Consider the following 15929-nt stretch of genomic DNA (forward strand, 5'->3'; position numbering starts at 1 on the left):
TCTATTTAGTAATTTCAAGGAGTTCTCTCTAAGAGCTGTTGATACAATTGTCCTTGTTTGAGTAAGCCGTATATTGTTCCAAATACTTCGTTCTGTCTTTGTTTCAATATCCTTCTCCCATATTATTTTCAAACTATTTAACGTACTTGAATCTATCTCAATCAAAGACTGTAATATTTGATCTTTTTGCACTGTTGCATTAGAATTTGTTCAAATTTTATCAACTTTCTGGTCATAGTTACCTTTACTGTAGAGATTACAGTTAAAGAATATAATTGATATAGCAGAAACCAATTCGTTGATCTTCCTTGCAATTTTTCTTTTAGTTGTGTTACAGTAAGGGAGGGTCCTATTTACATAAAAATCTCTCATTCTATAACCCCCCCCCCTTTATTTCCATTGGATATAAATTTCTGGTTTATCTAAACAAGAGAAATTGGGAGGTAGCATAAAAGGAAGCAGGGGGGGATATCTCTGGAATCAGTTTATTTTTCCATTTAATCCGAACTTTTAATGGCGCGTGTAAAAAGGGGTTCTCCCCCCATTTTATATCTCTTGATTTGCCCCCTCCCAAAAAACAATTTTCTTAATTAATTTCAAATGTTTCTCATCTACTTCCATGCTCACCCAAGGTTTATCAGGAAATCCATTTAAATATGACACCAAAACTTTCAACTGGCTTGCTTCATAATATTTACTTATGTTGGGTTCTCCCCATCCTCCTTGGTCCATTCTCTTATATCTTATAGGCTTCATAAGTCTTGGTCTTTTACCTTGGCATATAAAATTGGTAACATTTTTTTCCAGCTACTTGGTCCATTGGTGTGATAAATGTGGGTAGCATTTGAAATAAATAATTTAATTTAGGGAGTGTCATCATTTTTATGGTGCTAATTCTGCCCATAATTGTCAGATGTATCTGGGACCATCTTTGAAAATCTTTTCTTATTTGTACAACAGCTGGGTAAAAGTTTAATTGCTATAATTTATTTAGATTCTTTGGCATAATGACTCCCAAGAATTTAAATGATTAATGAAATATGGGGAACCCTAACTCATTTTGAATTTCATATTGTTTTTGTATTAATATTTACATATAATATTCCAGTCTTTTTATAATTAATGTGCAATCCTGCAATTGATCTGTAATCATGAATTCCCTCATTAATTCAGATAACACTTCTTTTGGGATTTACAGTTCACACTGCTACATCATCTGCAAACATATTATTGTATGTACTAGTCCATTTATTTCTAACCCTTTAATTATGCTTATTAGTCCATATTGTAATTTCCAGGGGTTCTAATGAAAGAATAAAAAGCAAGGGTGACAAAAGGAGAGCTCTGCTTAGTTCCTCTAGTCAGGGGAAAGCTACCAGAATCAAAACCATTTACTTACACTCTGGCTTTTGACTTTTGATATACTGATTGTATTGCATTCATAAAATATTGCCCAATATTTAATTTTCTTAAAAGTCCAATAATAAAATCCCATTCCAAGTGATCAAAGGCCTTTTGTGCATCGAGAGATGCAATGGCTAATGGCATCTGGTTCTCTCTTTTTTACTAATGTAAATGGCATTCAAGATTCTACATATTGGGTCTGTTATTTGCCTTTGGGGTACAAATCCTGACTGGTCTGGAGAGATATAATCCTTAATTATAGTACTTAATCTGGACACAAGGACTGCAGTGAAAATTTTTGTGTCTTGATTTAATAATGCTATTGACTGGTAAGAATCTAATTGATTTGTTTGTTTGCCAGTTTTTAAAATCACTGTAATCCTTGCATCTTCCCATGAATATGGTGCTTGTTTATCTTTCGTTATTTGATTAATAATGTTGTCATAAATAGAAGTAGTAGAACTTTGAATTGTTTATAAAATTCTGGGCCATAACCATCTATGTCTAAGGATTTTCCTCTTTAAAATTTTTTAATAACCTCATCTGTTTCTTAACTTTCCACTGGCTTGTTTAAAATACTGTTATGTTCACTCTTCAATTTGGGAATCTTCAATTTTTGTAAGTATTCATCAATTTTTTTTACTGATGGATTTTTCGAAGAATATAATTTTTCAAAATACTGCTGAGCTATTTATTCCGTGTTATGTATTCTTATTGTTACATTCTATGTATTTTTATTGTTACATTCTATCATGGAAATTCTATTTCTATTATTTCTATTTCTCAGATTACTTCCACTATTATAACTTCCCCCTCTTTAAATTTTTCTAATATCTTGAAGGTATTCCTTAGCAATTTAATTTGCTTCTTATTGGGTGTATAAGAAGAAGACGATGAAGAAGACTGCAGATTTATATCCCACCCTTCTCTCTGAATCAGAGACTCAGATTGGTTTACAATCTCCTATATCTTCTCCCCCCACAATAGACACCCTGTGAGGTGGGTGGGGCTGAGAGGGCTCTCACAGCAACTGCCCTTTCAAGGACAACTCCTCCGAGAGCTATGGCTGACCCAAGGCCATACCAGCACTGCAAATGGAGGAGTAGGAATCAAACCTGGTTCTTCCAGATAAGAGTCCACATGCTTAACCACTACACCAAACTGGTGAATGTAAATGTTTTGTTTGCATATTGCCCTTTAACAAAGATATAGCAGCCTAGTGGATCTCTTACTATGTTACTTTTCTGAAATGAGCAGGTCATTGAAAAAATAATTGCTACCTGTCTTGATGTACTATTTCCTGGTGCTGAATAGTGTTGCCAAAAATATCCATGTTTTAATAGTCTGTTGTCCTTTATATTGGTGTAGTGGTTAAGTGTGTGGATGCTTGCAGATAAGCCCTCTACCCAAATGCTTAGAATAATTTTGAAATAAGCCGGTGTCTTAGACAAAGTCTTACTCAATCCTGAGGTGAGGCAGCACAGATTACCCATATCTATGCCGTACCACAGCACCTTTAGGGGATTCATCCTTTCTCACCTTTTCCCTCTCCACGCCTATTCCTCCCCCCCCACTTTATAAATTCAATTAATAGCATTTTTATAAATCTATGCCATATAAACTGAAATACATAAGTGATATGCATTTTACAATATTTCATAATAAGTCCTGCATTATATCTTTAAGTTACAGCTAGTAATTCATCATTATGTTTTTATCAGCATTTGAATTTTGCTAGTCTTGGAAGCATAGGATGACTGAAAATTCCAACACTATGTCCCATCTCTTGGGTCATTTTCTTCCCCTTCCTTCTCTTTTTCTGAAGCTGCCATTCCTTTTCATTTCTCCATCTTCCACTTCTTCTGAATCCTCATCTGTATTCTCATTACTCTCATTTGAAGGCTTCAGTTGTAGCTCCTCCAAAATTTTCAAGGCCTCTCTTAATGAGATGGTCATATAAGTTTTATTTTCTCTTTGTACAATTAATTTAAAGGGAAATCCCCAACAAAATTTTACCTTAGCCTTCTGTAGTTTTTTTTAGTTGGCGTTAAAGCACATCTTGTTTTGATTGTTTTAGAGCTTAAGTCCTGCAGAAACAACAGTTTACCTTCCTTGTAAATTATGGATGAAAGTTTCCAAACAAACAAGTTCCTTAAACAAGTGGTCTTTCACTGCATATCATACAATGTCTCTGTGAGTTGAGGTATCTATTCCTCTTGGAGTTGCAATTCTGTGAGCTTTTTCAAGGACTGTTCTACTTAGGGAGGGGTCTAGAATAACGGAATTAAACCAGTCTTTGAGGAATCCCATGATATCATCTCCCTCAACCTTCTCTTCCATGCACAGATATGGATGTTTATGCGATGGTCTCTGTCCTCCAAATCTGCTAATTTTAGTCTCATAGTTCTATTTTGGTTCTCCAATTTCTTATTTTTCTCATTCTGCACTTTGCTCATATCAAAAGCTTGTTCAGCAGTCTCAGCTACATTTTTAACATTATCAGCCAGTTCCCTTAGTTAACTATTTATGGGTTTTATTGTTCATCCTTCCATCCATTAATTCTGGCTTTAAATTTAAAAGCAATACTTATTTTTGCATACCTTTTAAGATGTTTTCATCTTCGCTCTCAATGTTTTCTTTCTCTGTTTTTGGCAGCCATCTTATCTCCTTGCTTCTGTGGGAGGGAGTGTTTATTCCAATGCCACTTCAAATGCCTGAAGGAGGGTCCACTGCCTCTAAATATTTTAAGTGTTTCAGGACATTTGTTTTCTACTGCAGCCAATATTTCATTTATTAAATGTTATTAAGTTTTTCAGTGTCTAGGCATGGAGCCCTCGGATTAGGTGTTCACCATTATCTGGGTCAGCTCCACTCCCAAGTGTAATATTGGAAGACTGCATGACACCATTCCATTTGAACTTTTTAGTATCTTATATGCTGAACCTTAAAACTTTGAAATGTTCACAGCAAAGGGAAATATATTCATTGAGTGGTGTATATTTTCATCTGCAGTTAATTTTGCACTGTCTGTTTTGAACATTTTAAATCTCTCTTTCTCTGGTGTTGAAAGCAAGTTAGTATTGCTCCAACTGTGTATTCTCCACTTGTACCTATTTGAAGTTTGAGAATCATATGAGGTATTGTACGTGTTCAATAGTACTTAGAAGACTGGGTCCATTTTGTGGGATTACCCTAATATGGCACCTTTCCCTGCAAACTATACATATTTTATGCTTCAGTATAAGTTTACTCAAGAACTCACAGTACAACTCTATGCAGAGCTGAAATCAGTGAGTTTATTCTAGAACAACTCTACTACTACATATTGTTGCACTGTTAGTTCTTTGAGGACAGACTGTGGCTCAGCTAGGTGGTCTCTCAGTACAGCCTCTTGTAACTCCTGTATCAGGAAGTAGGTGATGTGAAAGACCTCTGCTTGAGATCCTGGAGAGCCAGAGTAGATAATATTGTCCTTGACAGACTAATGATTTGACTCAGTATAATGAATGTAAGAGTAATGTAAGAGGTGTTGAGCCCCTTGCAGTCCACGACATTATAATGTTTTGTGAGACCTGATGATTATTTAAAAAGTGCTGGACTGTAACATTTGAAAATACATACTAGTGGATCCTATGGAAATATTTTCGCTTATGTGGCCTGTTGATTATCAAAATATCAACTCATTTGTTAACTTCACATGAAATGTTAACAATCATATCTGTACAGTGTTGGAAGTTACAAGTTTAGGTTAGTCTGCCCAGCTCCAGTTTAGGAGATCCCTTGAGATTTTGGGGATGGTGACTGGGGAGGGCTGAGTTTGGGGAGGGACCTCAGTGGGGATGTGACATTAGAGATTCCACCCTCTGAAGCTGCCATATCTTCTAAAAGCATTGATCTCTGCAATCTGGAATTGTAATTCCAAGAGAACTCCAGGTTTCTCTTGAAGGTTGCTAATCCAAGCATTGTTTATGGGACAAGAAGTCGGTTTTTGTGTTAATTTCATACTGATTTTATTTGCATACACACTTTCATTTTTTAAAAAAAATATTGAGAACATCTATAACTGCAACAACTGTTGGAAATGGAAAGAAACATCTGGCAAAAGAGAATGCATTGTAATTCTGAATGGACAGATGGACACATGAGATCATGGAGTTAACCAAGAAACTGAAAATTTAGCTTGCTCAATTATTTCATTTTTTAAAGGCAAAAAAAAAAAATTCTTTCCAAATATCCCCTATTTTTCTCCCATAGCAACTATGCAGACATTTGCCTGAATACATGGCCTAATAAATGGAAATGACAGAAGTTGCAAACCATATTTGTTTTTACAGTAAAGCTACAGTGTTAAAGACCTTTTCCAATTCCTAGCTGTGATGAACATATTTTGAAGGGAATATAATTTTGAAGGGAGTTTGGACCTCAGCCAAAATTCTATTGCCATTTCTGTGGTATTCTGAAATTGCAACAAACAGCTGGTGTGTCTGACAGATGCCTGCAGGTTGATAGTTTGTTTGCTTTTCCCACTTTTCAGTTGGGGGAGGGACATTATTGCCATCATTTGTGTAACACTTTTAATGTGCAGAAACCCTTTGCCGTTGTTATTGTCCTCCCTAGGAGCTCAACCCAGCCAGGAGATTGATGAAATTTCTCATTTTTAGAAATACATGCTTTTATGTGGATATGAGAATAAGAAAACAAGCTTCTGTCAGAAATTTCCAATTAAAAAGCCACATTTCTGTAGGTTATCATTCAAATTAAAACAATAGTTTCCTGTATTACATGCTATTTTATCTACTTTCATGAATTTAAGAAAAGAAATAGCTATTCTCAAACAGATGAAGATGAAACTTGATGACATGTTGGAGATTCAGGATCAGATATCCTGTCTCTTCATGCTTCTGTGCTGCAGAAAGGGTCAGGATTATAGCAAGAAAAGGGGGAGTTTAACTCTTCCCAATGCAGCCATTTCCCTGTATAAATCATTTCCTTGTAGGTGCCCATCTTCATAGCAAAAACATAAAAGAAAATGTCTGCTACATCCTAATTTGTCTGACAACAAATTACTGCTATTGTTAGGCTGTAAACAGGTACACCTGTGTAAGGAGGCCAATAACTCACAGAGGGCAGATCGATCAGATAAAGGTTTGGCTTTTATTGAATAAAAGGGGAAGATGGAACAAATGCCAAGGCTTCTGAAGAATTCTTGCGTGGGTTACAGTTTTTATATGCTCCTCTTATTTCCATACGTAGAAATCAACACATATAACAGTTATTGATTGAATTATATGTATCACAACATCATTTCTGTGTAAGCATACATTATTGTTATAATTCTTGATTAGTTATCATATCATTCCTAAGCCCTGCCCTGAGCCCCCATATTTGGTAGCACACTTTAGGTTCCTGTCATGCAAGTGTAAAGCCTACTTATGTGTTATGCCATTTTGTGGTTTCTTGTTTACAGCCTCATGTTCCTGTTTTATCCTGGTGTCTGATGTTTCAAAGACCCCTTTATCGGTGCTTGCATTAGCTGTCTGTTGGCTGCTTAACCACAAACTGTCCTAAAAAAGCAGAAGTATGATCTCTGGATATAGCCCTGAGATGCAGCTGCCGTCTTATTGATAGCTTGGGTCAGCTTGACCTGTTTCTAAGCAGTAGGTCTCACACCATTTAAGCATAGCTCCTTATGATATATTCAGGGGTGTCAAATGTCCGGCCCTTGGGAAGCCTTTGATCCAGCCCGTGGAGAGAACACAACCTCCCCCCACTCCCCCCACCCAGTTGGGATTGACTGTGCTCTGTGTCTTTTTCTACAGCTCAGGAAAGCAGCTTCTCGCCTGTTTTGTCCTTCCTGAACTGGAGGCTGCCTTGTGTAATCAGCTCCATGTGACCCTGCTGGCCTTTTTTCATTGGTTATTATTAGTTACTTCCTTTGTGCTGTACTTTTCTGGTTGGGCTGCATGGTTTCTCCAGGCCAGGGGAACTGATCTCAGTGTAGCCGGGTCCCATGGAGGCTGGCATGCCTGATAAGTGTGAGCAAACTGTGTGAACGGCCGCCACATGAAATTGGGGCAGGGGGAGGGAGTTCGCAGCTGGACACAAAGCCTGTTGCCTCTGAGCTGTGGCAATATTGGCTGGAAGGGCTGATGAGGCAGAGAGCAGCCTCCCTGTCATGCTGTGGTCTTTGGGTGGCAGCAAGATGAAATTGGGGGAAGCAAGATGAAAATGGGGGAAGGATCAGAGCGCAGAGCCTGTTGCCACTCTGCGCAGCCATGAGGACTGGAGGGGCTGAGGGCCGGAAAGCAACTGCCTTGCCGTGGTCTCAGCCTGCTCCCTGGGCAGTGGCAAGAAAAAAATTTCACTTTGCTTCCTTTCCACCCCCCCCCCCCTTCCCTGCCTGGTGCTCTCTGTGTGTGTGAGCTCAGTTTTGAGTCCGGGGGCACCTATAGAAGGACGTTTTCTGCAAGATGTGAGCCGGCTCTGCATCCTCCTCCCCTCTTCCTCTCACCCCGTCTGCCTCTTTCCTGCTCTGCGTGTCTCTGTTTATGTGGAGCTCAGTTTTGAGGCTAATAGCACCTACAGAAGGATGTTTTCTGCAAGATGTGAACTCCTTCCCTCCCCCCTCCCCTGCTTGATGCGTCTCTGTGTGTGAGCTCAGTTTTGTCTCTGGTTGAACCTACAGAAGGTTGTTTTACGCAAGATGTGAGCCAGCTCTGCTTCCTCTCTCCTCTTTTCTTCACCCCCACCTGCCTCTTTCCCTCCTGGGTGTCTGTGTATGTGTGGGAAACTAAGTTTGAGTCTGTGTATGTGTGGGAAACTAAGTTTGAGTCACATAAAGACTAGCAACGTTTCTTCAAGGTATGGGCTTTCCTGTGCCTTGTGCCTCTCTTTCTCTCTTTGTTGGGCTTGTTATGCTCCAGGTCTCTCTCCTGTGCAATTGGGTGTGCCTCCCCCTCCCCTCCCTCTTTGTAATGTAATGTAATGTAATGTAAAATTTTATTTATACCCCGCCCTCCCCCGCCAGAGCAGGCTCAGGGCGGCTTACAACATTTAAAATGAACAATACAATAATAAAACATTAAGAACACATTAAAACCAATCAGTGATTAAAACATTCCTAGACTAACAGTGGCGGTAAGCATTATTAATTTAGCAGTAAACATTGGTACCATCATTAATGAACGCCTGTTTGAAGAGGGCGGTCTTGCAGGCCCTGCGGAACTGATCTAAGTTCCGCAGGGCCCGCACCTCCTCTGGGAGCTGGTTCCAGAGTTGTGGGGCTGCGGCGGAAAAGGCCCGAGTGCGGGTGCTTTGCAGTTTTACTTCTTTCGGCCCAGGGATATTCAGTTTATTTTTGCCTACTGACCTCAGTGCTTTCTGGGGCTCATATGGGGAGAGACGGTCCCTCAGGTAGGTCGGTCCTTGGCCATATAGGGCTTTAAAGGTTATGACCAGCACTTTGTACCAGATCCGGTATACAATCGGCAGCCAGTGCAGTCCGCGCAGCCCAGGCCGTATATGCCTCCATCTTGGAAGACCAAGTAGTAGCCTGGCTGCTGCATTCTGCACTAGCTGCAGTTCCCGGGTCCGGTATAGAGGCAGCCCCATGTAGAGAGCGTTACAGTAGTCCAGTCTTGAGGTGACCGTCGCATGGATCGCCATCGCTAGGTCCTGCCGCTCTAGGAAAGGGGCCAACTGCCTCGCCCGCCTCAGATGAAAGAATGCTGACTTGGCAGTGGCTGTTATCTGGGCCTCCATTGATAATGAAGGCTCCAGTAAAACACCCAGGCTCTTCACCCGTTGCGCTGTCTTCAGTGGCGCCCCGTCAAAGGCCGGGAGAGATATTTCCTTCCCCAGAGTGCCACGACCCACTTGGAGAACCTCTGTCTTCGCTGGGTTCAACTTCAGCCCGCTCAGTCTGAGCCACATTGCAACATCCTGCAAAGCCCGGTCCAGGTTCCCCGGGGCGGAGGCGGGCCGGCCGTTCATTAGTAGATAGAGCTGGGTGTCATCTGCATGTTGATGGCAACCCAGCCCAAATCTCCGGGCAATCTGGGCGAGGGGGCGCATATAGATATTGAATAACATCGGGGAGAGAACTGCTCCCTGGGGCACCCCACAATCTAGTGTGCGCCTCTGGGATCGCTCACCCCCAATTGCCACCCTCTGTCCCCGACCCATGAGGAAGGAGGAAAGCCATTGTAAGGCCAGCCCCTCTACCCCTATGTCGGCGAGGCGGTGAATCAGCAGCTGATGGTCGACTGTATCAAATGCAGCCGACAGGTCTAGTAACATCAGTATTGCCACACCGCCTCGATCCAGTTGCCGCTGGAGGTCATCCACCAAGGCGACCAGGACCGTCTCCATCCCATGGCCCGGCCGGAAGCCAGACTGGCATGGGTCTAAGACGGAAGCGTCATCTAGAAATCTCTGTAGCTGCAACGCCACTGCCCTCTCGATGATTTTACCTAAAAATGGTAAATTAGACACCGGTCGGTAGTTTGCCAATTCGGCCGGGTCTGCTGTAGATTTTTTCAAGAGGGGGCGGACCAAGGCCTCTTTCAGAGGCGTTGGAAAATGCCCCTCTAGGAGGGATCTATTTATGATGTCCCGTAAAGGGCATCTAAGCTCCCTCTGGCAAGATTTAATCAGCCAAGAGGGGCACGGGTCCAGATCACATGTTGTTGGGCGAGCAGCAGAGAGAATTCCATCAACTTCTTCCAGGCTGAGCGGGTCGAAGTGATCCAGTGTCAAATCTGAAGACAGGCGCGGAGCCTCAGATTCACTTACTGTATCTAATGTGATAGGCAGGTCCTGGCGGAGCGACGAGATTTTATCTGCAAAATATTTCGCAAATGCCTCACAGCCTATCTCTAATTCTCTAATATTTGGTTTGCCTTGTGGCAATGCTATAAGATCTCCAATTACCCTAAATAATTGTGCCGGGCGCGATTTTGCAGATGCAATCTTGGCTGCAAAGATTCTTTGACTAGCCTTGCTACCCAGTTTCTGTCTCTGTGTGTGTGCGAGGACACACCTAAATCAAGTCATAGAGGTGGGTTAGACTGAAAGTGTTTGTCCTGACCAAGTTTATCCAGCACATTTTCTTTTATATGCTGGGTATTTTGAATCTAAGCCTCCCAAATGATAGGCGGACCACTATACATTGCTGTCTCTCTTATTATTGCACTGCCTCATAGGAGCTGGAAGTTATTTTTCTGGGGAAGACTATTTGTTAGACAAACATTCCAGTTTAGTTTTTTATATAAATAAATAATAAATAAATAAAATTTTATTTGTATCCCGCCCTCCCCGCCTAGGCAGGCTCAGGGCAGCTAACAGCATTTCATAAAACATACAATGATAAATATAAACTTTAAATTTAACATCATTTAAAAACCAGTCAATATAATTAAAATTTTATAGCTTAATCTGACAACGACGATGGCATTTTCGATGCTAGTTCTGTCAGTTTACACAGTTTACAGTTTACACAATGACATAGGTCCTTAAATAGGACCGTGTTGGTGGATCCTTAATTAACAACCTTATTCAGCAGTCCGTATAGGCTAGTTTGAAGAGGGTGGTCTTGCAGGCCCTGCGGAACTGATCAAGGTTCCGCAGGGCCCGCACCTCCTCAGGGAGATGATTCCATAGGGCAGGGGCCGCGATTGAAAAGGCCCGTGCTTGGGTGTTCTGAAGTTTGATCTCTTTCGGCCCAGGGATAGTCATTATATTTTTCCCGGCTGACCTCAGTGCTCTCTGGGGTTCATATGGGAAAAGACGGTCCCTCAGGTAGGCCAGTCCTCGGCCATATAAGGCTTTAAAGGTAATGACCAACACTTTGTACTGGACCCGGTATGTAATCGGCAGCCAGTGCAGTCCACGAAGCCCCGGCTGTATATGCTCCCACCTCGGGAGTCCCAACAACAGCCTGGCCGCCGCATTCTGCACTAGCTGCAGCCTCCGGGTCCGGCACAAAGGTAGCCCCAAGTAGAGGGCATTACAGTAGTCTAATCTTGAGGTAACCGTTGCGTGGATCACTGTTGCGAGGTCCCGATGTTCTAGGAAAGGGGCCAACTGCCTTGCCCGCCTCAGATGGAAGAATGCTGACTTGGCAGTGGCTGCTATCTGGGTCTCCATCAATAAGGAAGGCTCCAGTAAAACACCCAGGCTCTTTACCTGGCGTGCTGCTTTCAATGGCGTGCCGTCGAAGGCCGGGAGAGCTATTTCTCTTCCCAGAGCGCCGCGACCCACACAAAGGACCTCTGTTTTCACTGGGTTCAGCTTCAGCCCACTCAGCCTAAGCCACGTCACAACAGCCTGTAAAGCCTGGTCGAGATTCCCTGGGGCGGAGTCGGGCCGTCCGTCCATTAGTAGATAGAGCTGGGTGTCATCTGCATATTGATGGCAACCCAGCCCAAACCTGTGGGCAATCTGGGCAAGGGGGCGCATATAGATGTTAAACAACATCGGGGAGAGAACTGCTCCCTGAGGCACCCCACAATCCAGTGTGCGCCTCTGGGACCGCTCACCCCCAATAGCCACCCTTTGTCCCCGGCCTAAGAGGAAGGAGGAAAGCCATTGCAAGGCCGACCCCCCAACCCCAATGTCGGCGAGGTGGCGCGTCAGTAGCTGATGGTCGACTGTATCAAATGCCGCCGACAGGTCTAACAACATCAGCACCGCAATGCCGCCTCGATCCAGTTGCAGCTGGAGGTCATCCACTAAGGCGACCAGCACCGTCTCCGTCCCATGGCCCAGCCGGAAACCAGACTGGCACGGGTCCAGGACGGAAGCGTCATCCAGAAACCTCTGTAGCTGTAACACCACTGCCCTCTCAATAATTTTACCTAGAAACGGTAAATTAGACACCAGACGGTAATTCGCCAATTCGGCTGGGTCTGCTGTACATTTTTTCAAGAGAGGGCGGACCAAAGCCTCTTTCAGAGGTGTTGGAAAATGCCTCTCTAAGAGGGATCTATTTATGATGTTCCGTAAAGGACATCTGAGCTCCCTCTGGCAAGATTTAATCAGCCAAGAGGGGCAGGGGTCCAGATCACATGTTGTTGGGCGAGCAGCAGAGAGGATTCTATCGACTTCCTCCAGGCTGAGTGGGTCGAAGTGGTCCAGCACTAAACCCGAAGACAGGCACGGAGCCTCAATTTCACTCACTGTATCCAATGTGGTAGGCAGGTCTTGGCGGAGCAACGAGATTTTATCTGCAAAATGTTTCGCAAATGCCTCACAGCCAATCTCTAATTCTCTAACATTTGGTTTGCCTTGTGGCAGTGTTATAAGGTCTCCAATTATTCTAAACAGTTGTGCTGGGCGTGAATTTGCAGATGCAATCTTGGTTGCAAAGTAATCTTTCTTTGCAGCCTTGACTGCCATCTCATAAGACTTCATAAACGTTCTATAGGATGTTCTCGTCGCTTCGTCCCGAGTATGCCTCCACTGCCTCTCTAGTCATCTGAGCCCTTGTTTCAGCTGGCGCAGCTCCAAGGTGTACCATGGAGCCAGCCTCACACGAGGGCGCAGATAGCCCTGGATAGCTGGCCTTGCCAGATTTCCACCAGGTCATCGAGGGAGTTGCCAGTGGGCCAGGGATCCCTCAGGGCCGTTTGGAACCATTCCGGGTCCATCAGGCCCCGAGGGCGAGCCAAAATAGGCTCTCCGCCCATACAGGGTTGGGGCGGCGTCCCCACATGGGCCTTAAGGGCTAGGTGATCCGACCATGGAACTGCTTCTACGGCGATATCGTTCACCAAAATCCCGGCCGCAAAGATCAGGTCTAATGTGTGCCCGGCCTGATGCGTGGGAGTCGTGACAAATTGAGAGAGTCCCAGTGTCGCCATGGAAGACACTAGGTCCATCGCATGAGTGGAGGCCGTGTCGTCAGCATGGACGTTAAAGTCACCCAGGACCATAAGCCCCGGGTACTCCAACGCCCAGCCCGCCACTGCCTCCAATAGTGATGGTAAGGCGTTAGCTGGAGCGTTAGGCGGACGGTACACCAGCCAAACTGCCAACCCCTCTCCAACATCCCATGCCAGACCGGCGCATTTGATACCATCAATCTTTGGATCCGGGAGAGCCCGAAAGGAGTAACCCTCCCGTATGAGTAGCGCTACCCCTCTCCCCTGCCCACTGATCCGTGATTGGTGAAAGACCGAGTACCTCGGGGGGGACATCTGGGAGAAAGCTACTGTCTCCTCGTCCCTCACCCAGGTCTCGGTCACGCAAGCCAGGTCCACGTCCTGCCGTAGCAGAAACTCCCTAAGGGTCGTGGTCTTATTGGTGCATAACACCAATGACAGAGGCAAGCATTTCCTCTTGGCCCCACTACCTGCCACCGTTGGGATGGGAAGTAGACTGGAAGGTGGCCGAGCCCCATTTTGTCTCTGTCTCCTTCCTTTATATTTCTGTCTATTCCCACCGTCGTATCTTCCCCTCCCCAGGAGCACTGGAATCCCTTGGCCGAACATCTGCACCAGCCCAGGATGAAACTCACTGGTATCACTCCCCAATTTGTCTCCACCTGCCGTTCCGATTTACCCCCCCCCCCACCAACCCCTCCGATTCCCGACTGATAGACCCACTACTTGTATCTTAAATTAATTAATTTAGTTACCCAATAACTAAATCACTCCCCAATTTGTCTCCACCTGCCGTTCCGATTTACCCCCCCCACCAACCCCTCCGATTCCCGACTGATAGACCCACTACTTGTATCTTAAATTAATTAATTTAGTTACCCATCCCAATCCACTTTCCAATCAATTAGTTAAAAATTTCTGTAAGTTCATTCGTTCCTAGCATTATTAATAAATAATCCCACTCTGGGCAGCATGGGGGCATCTGCAATGAAATATTGCAAGTGTTTGTTTTAAGCAAGTTTTTATTTTAAGTAAAAAAGCAGGAGTCACTGGTAGAGGAGTATTTGAATTTCCGGCATTGTGCAGGGGGTTGGACTAGATCACCTTTGGAGTTACCTTCCAACTCTATCATTCTGTGAGTCTATAATATATTTGTGTTGGTCTGTGTCTTTTATAAAGTTTATATTTCCGCTTAGGGTTGCCAAGTCCAATTAAAGAAAAATCTGGGGACTTGGGGGGCAGAGCCAGGAGACTTTGGGAGTGGAGCCAGGAGACATTGGGGGTGGAGCCAGGAACAAGGATGTGACAAGCATAATTGAACTCCAAGGGAGTTCTGGCCATCACATTTAAAGGGACAGCACGCCTTTTTAAATGCCTTTCTTCCATAGGAAATAATTAAGGATAGGGGCACCATCTTTTGGGGCTCATAGAATTGGACCCTCTGGTCCAATATTTTTTAAACTTGGGAGGCACTAGCTGCTATACTAAAAATCTGGTGCTTCTACCTAAAAAAATAGCCCCCCCAGAGCCCCCAATACCCATGGATCAATTCTCTATTATTCTCTATGGGAATCATTCTCCATAGGGAATAATAGAGTGCCTAGTAGACATTTCCCTCCCCCCCACGCTTTCTAAAGGGGGGGAGGGCCTCCATACCAGGGAATCTCCCTCCCTGCCCCCTCCCTCTCTCTCTCTCTCACACACACACACAAATACTTACCGTACTTGGTCTTCTTCCAGCAGAATTTGCTCGCTGTGAAAACGAAAGCAAGGCTGCACAGGAAAAGAAAGGGAGGGGCCGTTCCTGTTTCCTGTGCAGCCTTAAAGGGACACATTTTAAAAACGGATCCCAAGCTGTAAAACAACATGATGCCTACAGGTATGTTCTCTCTCCCCCCGCCCCCAGATTTTTTAAGAGCGGGGGAGGAGGCTGAAAATTCGGGGGTCCCCCGCCAGGGCGGGAGGGTTGGGAAGCCTATTTCCACTACCTGGCATTATATTGTATGATGCCTCTGGCCCGGCCCAACATCTAATTTATGTCCGATCCGGCCCTCATAAGAAATGAGTCCGACACCCCTGATCTCTAGCTAGCTAGCGAGAGCCAGTTTGGTGTAGTGGTTAATGCATGGACTCTTATCTGGGAGAACCGGGTTTGATTCCCCACTCCTCCACTTGCACCTGCTATCATGGCCTTGGGTCAGCCATAGCTCTGGCAGAGGTTGTCCTTGAAAGGGCAGCTGTTGTGAGAGCCCTCTCCAGCCCCACCCACCTCACAGGGTGTTTGTTGTGGGGGAGTAAGGTAAAGAAGATTGTGAGCCGCTCTGAGATTCTTCGGAGTGGAGGCCAGGATATAAATCCAATATCATCATCATCTTCTTCTTCTTCTAGCTATCATCTTCCTGACTGACTCATCAATGCCCAACCCAAACCCCTGGACCTTGAAACCTAAAATTCAGGGAGCATATTCCTTCCATGAAGTAAGCACCCACTAAGAAGGGATTTTTAGAAATTCCACCCAAAATGGGTTGAAAAGGGGTAAAATGTGTTTCTAAATAGGGATAAAGTTGTGCTGTGTGGCTGGCAGGTTGCTGCCTGCTTTCACACATATCTCTCTGATTGGTCAGCTGTGGAGCTCTGTGTTCT

The 15929-nt window shown here is 44.2% G+C and overlaps 1 protein-coding gene across 6 annotated transcripts in view; it reads left to right on the forward strand.

Annotated features, from left to right (window-relative positions):
* The window catches only part of DSCAM (DS cell adhesion molecule), an 805927-nt gene that overhangs the window by 28370 nt on the left and 761628 nt on the right, over positions 1-15929 (forward strand). The window lies entirely within an intron of this gene.

This window comes from Heteronotia binoei, chromosome 3, assembly GCF_032191835.1.
Source record: "Heteronotia binoei isolate CCM8104 ecotype False Entrance Well chromosome 3, APGP_CSIRO_Hbin_v1, whole genome shotgun sequence".
Taxonomy (NCBI): Eukaryota; Metazoa; Chordata; class Lepidosauria; order Squamata; family Gekkonidae; genus Heteronotia; species Heteronotia binoei.